This window comes from Meriones unguiculatus (genome assembly GCF_030254825.1).
Source record: "Meriones unguiculatus strain TT.TT164.6M chromosome X unlocalized genomic scaffold, Bangor_MerUng_6.1 ChrX_unordered_Scaffold_30, whole genome shotgun sequence".
Classification (NCBI taxonomy): Eukaryota; Metazoa; Chordata; class Mammalia; order Rodentia; family Muridae; genus Meriones; species Meriones unguiculatus.
Genome location: NW_026843706.1, coordinates 5257550 through 5273442, shown reverse-complemented (window position 1 = coordinate 5273442; position 15893 = coordinate 5257550).

Sequence of the window (15893 nt, the reverse complement as noted above, 5' to 3'; positions counted from 1 at the left end):
TGTGCCCATTGATGCCCCTCATGCTATGACTCTCTTCAGACAGAAAAGGGATCTTGGAACTACAGCCACCATTGTTACTACCATCTCATTGACGGCTGTTGGAGCTACCACCAGGGCATTAGCCATGAGTCATACTGGGCAGACTGCTCAGACCCTGAATAATCATTTAGCCAATGTAGCTCATGCCTTAGTTGTACATAAAGGAATTAATGCTCAACTAAAAGGAAGCTTGATGGTGTTCAATCAGAGGATTGACCTCGTGCAGGAGCAAATTGATACCCTATGGCAAATCGCTCAACCTGGCTGTCAATGAAAGTATGCTGGACTTTGTGTCACTAGCATACAACATGAGAATTTTTCCTGTGCTGCAAATCTGTCTAAACAATTGTCGAGCTATATTTTAGGTAATTGGACTGGAGAATTCGATACTACGATGGAGCAGCTGAGAGTGGCCATTGTCACAGTAAATTCTACCGGAGTGGACGCAGGACTAGCCACAGGATTATCAACATGGATTGCTGCAGCCATGAATCATCTGAAGGAATGGGCGGGCATGGGAGCGTTAGCAGGCCTTCTGGTGTTGGTCTCCTTGGTTTGCCTGTGGTGTATATGCAAGATTAGAGTCTCACAACAGTGTGATGCAGCCATGATCATTCAGGCCTTTACAGCCATTGAAGCAGGACATTCTCCCCAAGCATGGTTGGATACCATAAAAAGCTAAAATGATACGCTCAGGATGCAAGGCTAAGCACTGCACTCAGGGTCAGCCGCTTTCGACCCAGAGAAGAGCATGTCTGATTGCATGCGGGTTGATGCCCCAGGTCCCACCTCTGAGAAAAAGGTATTGGATGGGTCTGATGCTCTTTGGGTGGATGACACCAAAATGAACATCGGTACAAAGTCCCAATTTATTTCTAATATCAGAGATCAGACCTCTACTCTTGCCAGATGCGTCTAAAACAAAAAGGGGGAACTGTAGAGAGCTGCGGAATGCTATGCCTTAAAGATGGAGCTGGTTTCCGCCTTCCACCTTCCCGATGGTGAGTGCTCTCTGTCATGAACAATTCCACATTTGGCTAAGGCTGAGGATCTGGCTTGCTTCCATGTATGTGGACCTATCTGCATTGCCCCCGTGGCACACCTGGGTTGGCTACCCAGAGGCTATTTAAGCTGTGGGCTGGCTTTCCCCGGGGTCCGAGGATTGTTCAAGGTTCCTGAATAAACTGCATTGAAAAAAAAAAAAAAAGAAGCTGAAAAGCAACAAACCAAGTAATCCAATTAAAAAATGGGGAACAGAACTAAATAGAGAATTCTCTGTAGAGGAATATCGAATGGCAGAGAAACACCTAAAGAAATGTTCAACGTCATTAGCCATTAGGGAAATGCAAATCAAAACTACCCTGAGATTTCACCTTACACCCATCAGAATGGCCAAGATGAAAAACTCAAGTGACAACACATGCTGGAGAGGTTGTGGAGAAAGGGGAGACCCCTCCATTGCTCGTGGGAATGTAAACTGGTACAACCACTTTGGAAGTCAATCTGGCGCTTACTCAGAGAATTAGGAGTAGTGCTACCTCAAGACCCAGCTATACCACTCCTAGGTATATACCCAAAATTTGCTCAAGTACACAACAAGGACATTTGCTCAACCATGTTTGTGGCAGCTTTATTTGTAATAGCCAGAACCTGGAAACAACCCAGATGTCCATCAATGGAGGAATGGATACAGAAATTGTGGTATTTTTACACAATGGAATACTACTCAGCAATCAAAAATGAGAAAATCATGAAATTTGCAGGCAAATGGTGGGATCTAAAAAAGATCATTCTGAGTGAAGTATCCCAGAAGGAGAAAGACAAACATGGTATATACTTACTTATATAGACCTACAAAGATACAATAAACATAATGAAGTCTATACACCTAAAGGAGATAAACAACAAAGCAGACACGAGGTAAGATGATCAATCCTTACTTAGAAAGACAAATGAGACATCCATTGGACATATGACAGGAGTCTACAGCAGAAGGCATCTGAAAGATCCTACCAAGCAGCGTTTCAAAACAGATACTAAGACTCACAACCAAACCTTTGGCAGAAGGGGAGTTAGTATGACAGGGAAAGGATTGGAGCCCCACAAGGACCAAATATATATGGGCACAGGATTTTTTTCTGAAACTGTTTCTCCAACCAAGGACCATGTATGGATATAATCTAGAACCTTTACTTGGACGAAGCTCGTGGTAGCTCAATAACCAATTGGTTTTCCATAGTAGGGGAAACAGGGCCTATCGCTGACAGGAACTCAATGGCAGGCTCTTTGACTCCCCACCCCCAAGGGAGGAGCAGTCATACTAGGCCACAGAGGAGGACTTTGCAGCCAGCCCTGAAGATACCTGATAAAACAAGGTCCTCCCCAGTTCATGGACATGGGAAGGGACAGAGAGAAGCTGAGGGACAGAGGGTAGGATTGGGAGGGAATTGGGGAGTGGCATGCAGCTGGGATGCAGAGTTGATAAAATATAAATAATAATAACAAACAATAAAAACGAGGAAAATAATACACACCACAGCCATTATTCTCATGAGCACATATGGCTTTAGCATTTATAAACTCTCTAAATAAGAAAAAAGAAAGAAAGAAAGAAAGAAAGAAAGAAAGAAAGAAAGAAAGAAAGAAAGAAAGAAAGAAAGAAAGAAAGAAGAGAAAGTGTTGGAAGTTTGCTGGGGATGAAAGCATCTCTAAGAAACAGAAGGAGATGTTATAAAATTTTAATCAGAAAGAGAATACTTTGTAACTAAGGCGACACCTTCATTTTTTGATAACTCCAGTGTTTAAGAATCCAACATGCAGCTGTTGTAAAAAATCATATCCTCTGAGTAAAAAGGTATATGGTTTCTCGGTCTCAGACTTCTGTATCTTGCATGCATTGTACTTGCCTAATGAGTAGGGGTGACAGTGGAGAAGTAATGTTATGAGATTTGAGGAATCTTTGATTTCCTCTTAGTGCACTTCTCCAGCTGAAAACCTTTGAGCCTTTCTCTTTTTCTACTCTGAGGGTGCCATTTCTATGAAATTCTAGCCCCTGTTTAGACAATATTCTCCATCTTAGCTCCCTGAAATACCTGGAAATCACTCTAGTGTGGATTTAATCCATCTCCTTTAAAAAAAAAAAACTGTCCTTACAGTTATTATACCCACCAGGCACCTCATAGCATCAAAACTGCCCAGTCAATGAAGCTGTCGTTAATGGAGGGCTTACATAAGTTCACCCGCATCCTTACCTTGATTTCTGATCATATTTATGATTCTTCACGATGATGATTTGAGGCCCTTCTACCCACATTGAGTTCCAATATCCCCATGCATGCCAAAAGATTTTCTTGGGAACTGTCAGGATTGATGGCAGGGATAGGTCTCTCACTAGGGATAGACTCTCTCTAGGTTGGGTGATTCCTTCAGAACTCAACATTCTGCCTTTTCATTTCCTAAAGAACATAGTACTTCTTTTGCTTAATGGAGGCAGCTCTAACTTGAGGTTAAGCTCCACATCCAGTTCATATATTTGAGATTCTCAAATATGGATATGTTATATTCACTGTTATCTCCACCTCTGTTAAATTCCTTTGCATTTTCTGTTGTTAACATGGGCTTTTCCTACCTCTGCTCAAGGAAAATGAGTGCAGATCTCTACTGGCACACTCTCCTCAGGATTTCTCAAGACTGAGGTCAATGGCACTAATTATCTCCACTAACTGGAGCTCCAGGACAGGCACTGGTAGGGCTGAAGGACATGAACAGGACATCGGAGGTAAATTTATGAAAACTGGTTGCCTCTTGCTTGTTGCGAAAGAGAGGCTCTTTTTCAGTAGGCACAGAATCAATAGTCAAGTCAAAGATAGTGTTGCTACAGCAGAGTGTTCTCATCTGAATGTTTGATACTTTGTAGTGCTTTAGGTTGACTCAGTTTCCACTCATGCTAGGAAGACTTCACAACATTTGTTTCTAAGATCTTCAGTAGGGAAGTCTATCTGAAGAATGAAACTTGTCCCTCTTGGTCTAAGTATAGGTAATAGAAAATGTCAGTGTGAACCTTTATGATTGGCTGTTCTTAAAAATTATCTTGATCAGCCTGGTGTGGTGGCACATACATGTTCCATCACTCAGGAAGGCAGTAGCAGGCAGATCTCTCTGAGTTTAAGGCCAGCATGGTCTACAAAGTGTGTCCAGGACAGCCAAAGCTACACAGAGAAACTCTCTCTCTCGAAACACCAAAAAATAAAAAACAAAAATAAAAAGTTTGCCATATCATGGGTGATTTTTTTTTTGAAATGGTTTCTTCACAAAGATCAAATACCTGCAGCATAGTCTTGTGAATACTGGAGCAAATCTGTTTATCAAGAGTCTGGGTGATATGGATGCCAAAAAGTAAGGTGTTGGGCTTGGTGCAGAAAATGTCTTTCAGGATACATAGTGATCTTTTCATTTTCTCTATCATGCACTCTTAGTTTTTTTTAAGCTTCTATTATTAAATGTCAGTCACTACAGGAAAATGATGTTATTTTATTAGATGCTGTTTTTATGATAATCAGGATATTTTGCTATTCTTTTGATATGATCCATTGAAAAAAGTGCACGATTTCAATGAAACTGTTTTCTGCAGGATCATTACTTAAGTAAATTCTGACCAAATAACACACATATTAATAAGTGGCTTATGGAATAAATCCTGGCTGATATTAGAGTATAGATCTGTATATGTTTTTAAAAGATATGACAAATTGAATCCAGTTATTGTATTATGTAAATATATTCATGATTTGATGCTTAGGCAAATAGAACTGTATGTAAGTGTTCAAAAATTTATTCACTTTATTTTTAATTTAAATTTAATACCATAAATAATATATTTGTTATTTCCATCTCTGCATCTTCTTAATCCTTTGAAACAAATTAACATCAACATGGATATTAATTTTATTATGAAATAATATTGCTCATTATTTACTCCATTTGTTTATTTTGCTGCTCTTTTTCTCTACTATGGATCCAATCACAACACTTTCAGCAAAAAATATTTTTGATAAACCATCTAAAATATACTGAGGAGGAAATATATTTAAAAGAAATATACTTATATTTTGGAGGAGGAGGAATGAATAAAGAGCAGCATATATATTTAACTGTGTCCTTAGTGGAATAACAGAACACTTGTTTATTAAATGATTTTATCAGACGTTATTATCTGATTAGTGATATAGCCTTGCTTCTTCCTCCATCACTACCATAATAACATGAGAATCTTATGGTTTATAATTAACATCATCCAATTGACTTTGATGAGCCTTTTTATAACATCAGAAATTACTTTCCCTAAAACTCACATGTTGGGAAGTGTTTTTCTTCTTTACTCTTTCTGTTTTCTCATGATACTGAAGATTCAACCTAAGGAAAACTCACATTTATTTTCCAGATACCATATTTAACAATTAGAAGCTAAGATCCACATAGAGAGATCTTATTAGTCCTTCTTAGTTTGTGTTATACCATACAACATGCTTACCAGTCCCACCTTTTTCCTGCAAATTTTATTTTTCATTAAAATTATTATATTTACTGTATGTGTGTTTGCATGTAGATGTGTGCATGCATGCATGTAAATGTGCAAGTGTGTGTGCATGCGTGCGCATGTGTATTTGTGTATCTGCAAATATATCTGCACCATGTGCACACCTGGTGCCTATGGAGGTCAAGAGATAGCATTGGATCCTGTGGAACTGAAGATAAAGATGGTTGTGATCTGCCATGTGGATGCCAAGACTCACACACAGGTTGTTTGCAAGAGCACCAAATGTTCTTAACTGCTGAGCCAACTTTCCAGTACCAGTAATTTTAATTTTTATACATTAATAAAATTCTGTTATATATATATTAATCATATTTTCATTATCCCTTTATCTGTTTATGGATATCTAAACTGATTCTATTTCTTTGTTATTGAGAATACAGCAACAATAAATCTGAATGCATGAGTATTTATTTAGATGTAGAATCTTTGGGGTACATGATTAGGAGTAATGCAACTTAGTCATCTTTTCCAGTGGTACTTTTGTGGCCTAAGTTTCTCAAGCTGATCTTTAATTCATTAGGTACTCAAAACACCCCACAAATGTATGGTTTTATTGACTTAGCCTCTTATGCAGATTGAATTACATTCTTGCACCAGCATTTTCTACATTCATAAATTGAATATTGATTGTAATTTGGCGGTATTAGGAAAAAGAGACTTTGACAGATAATTGTGCAAGTTGAAATAATGTGGGTAGGATTTCTATAAAGTTATTATAGTGTCCTTATAATAACAGGCCAGAAAAGTTTTACTTTTCCTATTGCCACCATTTGAGGCTAAAAATTTACATTTGTCTGAAAAGGATATCTCACCAGATACCAATTCTGTCAATCACATTAGTCATGCATAGCCTCCAGACTAACAAGAAAATATTGTTTTTAAACCCAAATAGGATAAGATGTTCTGCTATAAAAAGCTTTATTATATCCAGTAGTGTAAGATCATTGGAATATACATCCTGTAGTAAATCCTTGTCATTATGAAGGCCAGATATTTTGTGTTTCATTAATTTAAAGTGTGAATATTTTTCTACTCAGATAATATCACCATCATGTCTGTGAATTTATTTTTTGAATCAGAGAAAAGTAACAAAAATTAAATAATCTGAGGTAATGCTAAAAGAGCCAAAATATGTTTTTACTTTTCAGGAACTCCAGTTGAGAGTACACATAGTACAGCTCTTTGGTTATGTTATACTACATTTACACTACTAATTCTTGACTATTGAGTACTGAATTGTAACTCTCTCTCTCTCTGTCTCTCTCTCTCTCTCTCTCTCTCTCTCAACTTCATCCTGTAGAATATTCAAACTCATTAAGTCAGAGACAACTGTATTGTGCACACAAGATATTAGTGCACACAAGAAGGCACAGAGATGATGCACTATTTGAAGAGACAAGAAAAAAAGATGAAGATAGAGGTCTCATAAGAAGTCTATAATGATGACACCTTGATCTTGATATGTTAGCTTCCACATCTGTGAGAAAACAAATTTGGGCCTTTAAGCCACTGAGTCTGTGGTATTTTTATGATAGGCTAAACAAGTGAATAATTTATCCTTTATAGAGGTTTATTTCTAGATTATGTCAGATCTTAAAACAATTCATAGGAACTCACTTTAATGACCTAATCCATTTATGAAACAGAAAATTTCACAGAATTTTTTTGTGGCAGTCAAACAAAAGACATACATAAAATCAGTGGTTACTATTTCACCATGGCTGACAGCTGTGGTGAACATCATCCTAGCTCCCACCATAGGGCCAGATCAGGATTGGTAAAAATAAACAAACAAGGTCTAATGGGAGGCAGGATTTGTAGATCATGGCACAGTAGTTTTTAATTCCAATGAAAGGATGATTTGCCTTTTTCTGTAATTGTAAAGGGTGGTTGATTAGAGAGGTCCAATGTATAGGAATAAACAAGATGGGTTCTTGGTCCCCCAGATGAATACCGTTGTTTATCAAGGAGAAGTTACTCTTATATTTATGGTTGTGAGCCTAGTCTTTAAGAGCTGTGCCATCTCTCCATCCCAAAGGGACAGGGACTGTCTCTGACATGAACTCATTGGCTGGTTCTTTGATCACCTCCCCCTTCGTGGGGAGCAGACTTGACACAGAGGAAGACAATGCAGCCAGTCTTGAAGAGGCTTGATAGGCTAGGGTCAGATGGAAGGGGATGAGGTCCTCCCCTATCAGTGGATGTTGAGAGGGGCATGGGAGGAGATGAAGGTGAGTGGGTGGGATAGGGAGGGAATGAGGGAGGAGGCTACAGCTGGGATACAAGCTGATTAAACTATAATTAATATAAAAATAAAAATTAAATTTTCAAAAAAGAATAAAAAAGGTGAAGTTTCTTTTAATTAAAATGTAGTTAGGACTTATACTTAGTTAATTTACAGTTTCTAATTCTACAAAATACTCAGCATTGTATAATACTACAGCTTAATTTTAATTCTCCTTCAACACTATTTCTGCATGGCTTCTGTTCAACAGTCTTATCCCTCACATAGCTCACATGTAACTTACTTCCAATAGCATCCCATATTGACTTGACATTTTTTAAAGTTCTTTTTTTTCTGTTTTTCTTTTTTCTTGTTGTCGTTGTTTTCTTTTGTTTTGACAGAGTTTCTCTGTGTAGCCTGGGTTGTCCTGCATTTGCTTTGTAGACCAAGCTGGCCTCAAACTCACAGATCTGCCTGCCTCTGCCTTCGTAAGTGCTGTGATCACAGCTGTGTACCACAGTGCTGGTTACATTTCCTTAAGTTCTAAATAATTTGTCTGAGAAAATTTGCTCTGTTCTTTACTGATTTTTCCCTTTTTTAAAAATATAACCCACAGGGTTTATATTAACATTTGCCTCATATTATTACAGACTCTAGATTCTAAAATTCTACAAGAAAAATATGTAAAAATTATCATCCTGATATGAACAAAGAAATGTCTATAGAACAAGAAGTTAATGTTTGTGAATAGATGGACATTGAAGATGAAGCCTGAGTTAATAAAACTTAATGTCCTCAATGCATGACAGCAGTCTTAGCATATCACATTATAAATTATTTAGTTATCCAGGTATGGTAGCACACACCTGTAAACCCATCAGTTAGGGAAGCAGAGGCAGGTGGATCTCTGTGATTTGGAAGCCAGACTGGTGTACAAAGTGAGTCCAGGATAGCCACGGATACACTTAGAAACCCTGTCTTGAAAAACAAACAAAGAAATAAATTAGGTTTATGTAACAAAAAATAAAGAGAAATAATGTTATGAAGAAAGAAAGACTCCCCCATCTCCTCTGAGTGATGGTATTTGTTGTGTTGACATCAGAAGAGCAGATGCTGATGGGGAGGAGGAGCTTACTGAAAATGTGAATGGTAGAAATGTAAGGCAAGAGGATTCGGACTCATGTCCAGACGAGGTGTTCATTAAATAATTTGGAGGATGAAATACTCAAAGTCTGAGACACATAAAATGTTGTTTTCCCTTATTTTTCTTCACTTTTTGATTCCACTGTAGGCCACATTCATACACACACACACACACACACACACACTCACTCACATATATATGTGTATGTGTGTATATATATATATGTATATATATATATTCCAATATATGTGTTGTAACATATATTCACATTATATGAATATCTACTCATAGAAAGATAGATATTATTAACGTATTGTTTTATTTTTAATTGTTCCAATAATTGATTTCAATCATAGTAAACAATAAAGTTTATTTGTCATCTTTGGAACCACATGTAAGGAAATATATCTACAAAGTATTAAGTGTAAGTGTCTTGGTTATGCTTCTATTGCATGGTGAAACACAAGAACCAAAAATAACTTGGTAAGGAAAGGGTTCATTTGGCTTATGCTTTCACATGACAGTCTGTCACCTAATGAAATCAGGGCAGGAAATCAAAGTACAAGCCTGGAGGCAAGAGCTGATGCAGACACCATGGAAGAACTGTGGGAAAATTCTTCTTACTGCTTTGTTGCTCTTAGATTGCTCAGTTTCTTTTCTTATAAACTGTAGGACCACCTGCCTAGGGGAAGCACCACACATAAGGGCCTGGGCATTTTCACACTAATTATTGGAAAAGAATCCCCCACAGGCTTGCCTACACTGGTGATATTACAGTGATATTTTCTCAATTTAGGTTCCCTCCTTTCAGATGAGTCTGGTGTGTATCATGTCAAATAAAACCATCTTCAGCACAATATCTTTAAAGTTTTTTCTTCTCTGGTGAGTAAATGGTGTATGTTTCTATTGGTGAATTGTTGTTATTATCTGTGTAAGTTTTTACAGTTTTCTTTAAAATGTATGCATTTCTCTTTTTATTTATCCTTTTCTCATACATTACATCCCAAACACAGTTTCCTCTCTCTTCCATAGATCCACTCCCCCTCTGTTTTCCTTCAGTAAAGGGAGGTTTGCTAGGGTTATCAACCAAACACAGGAAAACTAAACGCAGTAAGACTTGACACAAACCCTCATTTCAAACCTGGATGAGGCAACCCAGGAGGAGAAAACGGATCCCAAGAGCATGTGAAAGAATCAGTCATCCACACTCCCATTGATAGGAGTACCACAAAAACAAAACAAAACAAGCTAAACAACCACACCATATATGCAGAACACCTGGCACAGACCCATGCAGGCTCCGTGATTGTAGCTGCAGTCTCTGAGTCTCTATGAGCCCTCGTTAGTTGATTCTGTGGGTCATGCTATGTGGTGTTCCCTCCAGTTCCTAGAATCATTCCTCCTCCTCTTCTTCAGAGTGCTGCCTAATGTTTGGCTGTGGGTTTCTGCATCTGTTCCCATCAGCTGCTGGAGGAAGCCTCTCTGATGAAAATTGGGGAAGGCTATGATCTACGAGTAAAGCAAAGTATCATCAGCAATCATTTCTTTGACTTTATTTTACCCAGTCATGTTTCGTTCTACCTAAGGATTATGGGCCATCCAGCTGATGAATTACACACTAATAGTTTGCCCACTGCCACAAGTTCTTCAATGTCAGTATCCTAGCATATCTTGTAGGCAGGATAGGTTGTGGTAAGATTTTGTGGCTAGGTTGGTGTTCTAACCACACCACTGGATGCTTGCTTAGTTATAGAAGATGGTCTGTTCAGGTTCCATCTCCTCCACTAGTAGTTGACCTGCCTATGGTCACCCTCATAGGTTCTAGGAAGTTTCCACTGCACTCCCAAATGCTCTTCATTCCAGTCATCTCTACCTCTACTGTCTTCCTCCTTTCCCCTTTCCCCACTTAATCCTTCCTATTTCCATCTCCATCTGGCCCGGTTCCACCCACCCAGAGGAAGGCTCTCCGGTGAAGGCTGGATAAGGCACTGAACTATGAGTCTAGCTGAATGTCATTAGGAATCATTTCATTGAGTTTTTTGGTCAGTTCTGATTGGTTCTACCCAAGGTCTCTGGAATATCCATTCTCAAGCTGCTGTCCATCTAGACATAGCAGAAAATGGGATCCCTTTCATGGCATGGGCCTCAAGTTAAACCAGCAATTCATTGGCCACTCCCACAAGTCCTGTACCACCATTTCCAGAGCAAAAGTTTCAGATAGGGGAGATTGTAGAGGAGGGTTTTGTGAGTAGGCTAGGGTACATATTTATCTTTCTGTAGCCTGAAGAGTACCTTCTTATGCGAAAGAAACTAGAATGAAGGGGTAAAGGCCTCATTCAAGCACCAGCTCATCTTCTATGCATGCAATGAGCTGTGTGGATGTTGGGCTCTGCAATAAGGTCCCTCTGTTGGTTTTTGGAGAGTGACTCTTTGTCCTAGCATCAGCTTGGGTTGTTTACAGAGATTTCCATGGGACTCTCCTCAACCAATAAATAAATGAAATGTAATCCAGTCACACAGTCTAGCAATTTGTTTATTGTTCTCTAAAAAGCAAGAGTAAGACTTGTGTGGTAAAAAATTGCAAATCTTCCTCTGGCAGCAGATGGTAGGAGATGTCAAAATTATGTGGAGGGAACATTTAAATTGGAAGCCTCCATCAGGTCCCACCCCTAAGAGCTCAGGGAGACAAGAGAAGAGGAGGAGGAAAGACTGTAGGAGACAGAGTGGATAAAGTACACCAGAAGAACATGGCCCACTGAATTAACTAAGCCAGTACATATGGGCTCACAGAGATGGAAACTGCAAGCACAAGGACTGCAAGGGTCTGAACCTGGTCCTCTGCATATATGTATGGCTGTTAGCTGGGTGGCTTTGTGGTACTCCTAACAATGGGATCAGGTGTACCTCTGACTCCTTTGCCTTCTCTTGTGCATCTTTCCTCTTATTGGGTTGCCTTGTCCAGCCTTGATCTAAGGGCTTTTGCCTAGTTTTATTTTATTCTGTTTTATTAAATTCGGTTCTTCTCTTCTGAATGCTTGTTATTTTCTGAAGAGGAAATAGAGGGGGAGTGGATGTGGAGTAGAGGGGAAGTAGGGATGTAGCTGGAGGGAGGGGAGAGAGGAGAAACAGTGGCCTAGATGTGTTGTATGGGAGAAGAATCTATTTTTAATAAAAACACCTGCTTAACAAGAAGGAAATTATTCCTGATCATGGAAATCCAGCCTACTTCCCCATGCTAGTGAAGTCATGGATCTTGGAGGAGAAACAATGACTGTCCATTTACTAAACAAACAATTAATTACTATACACTAATAACTAATCTTATGCCCAAAGATAAGTTATTTCCTCTCCCTTCATCAAGGACACTTTTCTGTGTAACAGAGTAGGCCTTTACAGAAACCTACAACCTGCCAAAATGAGAAGTTGGGGAGCACAGTCACAATGGATATTTCAAAATACAACTCCAACACAAAAAGCCAGGTGACATTGTAGAATAGGATAGAAAGATTGTAAGAACAAGAAAATCTGGGAGTTTGCTGTGTGATTATGTTTTATGACAGTGTCAGAAGCTACATACATAAAGTCACACCAACATGGCTACCTAAACCATGAGTTGAACAATGACAACAGGAGACATGCTAATATGAAAGGAGGAAAGCCTGCAAGGGTGTAATTATATTCGCAAACAAACAAATAAGAAAAAGAAATAATACAAAGTTAACAAACTGTAACTAATATTAAAAAATAAAAATTAAAAAAAGAAAAAGAAATAAATGATCTAGTAATTTCTAATTATTTAGTATGATTTGAAAAGTTCATATGATTTTATGTAGAGGTCTTTGATCCACTTGGACTTTCACTTTTTGCATGGTGATAAATATGGGTCTATTTGCATTTTTCAATATGTGGATATCCAGATATAATAGCAACATTTGTTGAAGATGCTGTCTTTTTTACATTGTAAGGTTTTGGTTTCTTTGTCAAAATTATTAAAATTTATTTATTAGAATTTATTCACTTTGTATCCCCATTGCAGCCCTCTAGTCCCCTGATAGGGGAGGACTTCCTCCCTTTCTATCTGAACCTAGCTTATTGGGTCTAATCAAGGCTGGCTATACCATTTTCTTGTGGCCTGGCAAGGCTGCACCCCCTAGGGGGAGGTGATCAAAGAGCCAGCCACTGAGTTCATATCAGAGATAGCCCCTGTACCCCTTACTAGGGAAACTACCTGGAACCTGAGCAGTCTATAAGCTTCCTCTGAGCAGGGGTTCTAGGTCCTCTCCATGCACAGTCCTTGGTTGGATTCCATCAGTGGAGATACAGAAAGTGTGGTACATTTACACAATGAAATACTACTCAACAATTAAAAACAAGAAAATCATGGTAGGAACTAGAAAAGATGATACTGAGTGAGGTAACCCAGAAGCAGAAATATACAAATGGTATATACTCATTTATAAGTGGATATTAGCACTATAATATAGAGTAAACATACTAAAATCTATAGTCCTAAGGAATCTAAACAACATGGAGAACCCTAGGGAAGATGCTTAATTGTCATTAAGAATGGCAAAAGGGATAGACATCTGAAGTAGCAGAAGGCAGGGAACAGGACAGGAACCTTTGACAGAGGAACTCTGAAAGGTTCTACCCACCAGGGTATGGAAGGAGATACTGATATTCATAGCAAAACTTTGGTCAGAGTGCTGGAATCCTTATGGAAAAAGAGGGAAATAGAAAGACTTGGAAGGGAAAGGAACTGCACAAGGAGAACAACAGAGCTAAAATACCTGGGCTCAGGGGGCCTGCAGAGACAGATACTCCAACCAAGGACCATATATGGAGAGGACCTAGAACCCCTGTTCAAAGGAAGCCCATAGGCTGCTCAGTTTCCAAGTGGGTTCCCTAGTAAGGGGTACAGGGCCTGACTCTGACATGATCTCAGTGGCTGGCTTTTTTTGTCACCTCCCCCTGGAGGGGGGGGGGGGGAGTGCATCCTTGCCAGGCCACAGAGGAAGATGATGCAGCCAACCTTGATGAGACCTGATGAGCTGTGGTCAGATAGAAGGGGAGGTTGTTCTCCCCTATCAGTGGACTAGAGAAAGGGCATATGGAGGGAAGAGTGAGGGTGGGTAGGACTGGCAGGATTCAAGGATGCTACAACAGGGATATAAAGTAAACAAACTATAATAAGTAAATAAATTAAATTAAAAAGAAAAGTTTATATGAAATGATAATTTCTTGGCTTCTTTATATTTACTGTAAGGGACTTTTCAATCTGCCTTCCTGTGGGTATGTTGATAATACCTTGGTTTTGGTCATATTGTGAATTTCTATTATGTAGTCAAAGCCTTATATTTCTCTCTAGACTTATCTACTAATTTATATATTTCCAAGATTTGATCGTTTTGCCTTAGATTTAATATTTAGAGATGTAATATATGGTAACATATATTCAAAAGCAAATATACACTATGTGAAATGGTAGAAAATAGAAATAGCTGTTGGGAGTAGAAGTTGATGTCCTCTACAAGAACTATCTTTCCAGCCCATGCTTTCTAATTTTTAATTCATATATGACATCTAAATTTTAAGACTTAATTTGACCTAAATTCCTTAATAATCTCAGTACATCAAACTATATAGGTTTATTTAATTTATTATTTATTTATTCAAAACACATTTTAATATTTAGGGAATATAATATTTGAACAACTTTACATTTATATGTCCAAATTTATTGAAGCCAACCATTTTATTGGTGAGTAACATCCTATTTCCCATTAAATACATAATAAACACATTAGTGCAAATCCTAACTAAATAGGAACACTCCCCAATTTACTTTGCAGAAAATAGTATGGGTTTTACCATAGCAATACATATATAATTAATATTGTGATTTATAAATTTAGAGTCATAAACCATGTAAACTCTTTATTTACAAGCACAAGACTTAGAAATTAACTAAAGAATAGGGGAAGGAAGAAAAAGTGGGAGTACTAGAGGAATAAAGCAAGCACAGAAATAAAGAAGCAAAATGAAAGGAACATGAAAGAAAATGAGAACATTTTGCAGTATATGGCACTACAATTAGAACACAAAATGTGACAGGCAGTATTTTTCTTTGTGCCCAATATTAGTCCAGCAAAACATGAAAAGTTAGTTACCCTGATCAAATAGAACAAGAAACACCTCTCTGGGCCTTGAATAACAGTAAAGAAAAAAAGGAGCTGTTAACAGCAGCACAGGGGCACTGGAACACTTCCAGGCTGGAGCAATAATTTCATCCATGGTTTAAGCTCAAGCTCAAGCTTTTTCTCACCTCATTTATACTTTTTCTTAAGGGAAAGAAAGGACCAGAAGAGAACCTATCATTGAATTTACCCAAATAATTTAGGCCTCTCAGTCTTCCATGTTTCTATGTAAAGTATAGAACCAAAAGAAATTAACAACTGATGTGATCACTTTTAGGAACTTGCTGATATTCTTTTCTTCTTAAAATTTCTGTTGATAGTTTTTCACTAAGCATGTATCCATCAATGTTTGAGCTTAACTGTACATACCCCAAGCAAGTCAATATGAGCAAGGGAATACCATTATAATGAGTAGAATAAAGAATTCATTTTCCAGTATAATTTTTAGAATCTGAAAACATATCTTTAGTACGTGAAGACACATCATTAAATTAAAAATTTGTGTAATGCCATTGATAATGCCCAATTCTCAAGTTTGAAAATATGTATTAAAATTTTAAGAAAATTAAATTGAAGTTAGGTTTTGTTTTGTAGAGACTATAGAAATTTACAGGTAGCTTTGGCCTTTCATGATCATAAAATGCACACATATAGTGGATTAATTTCTGCATGTAGGAAAGGACCAGAAAAGAC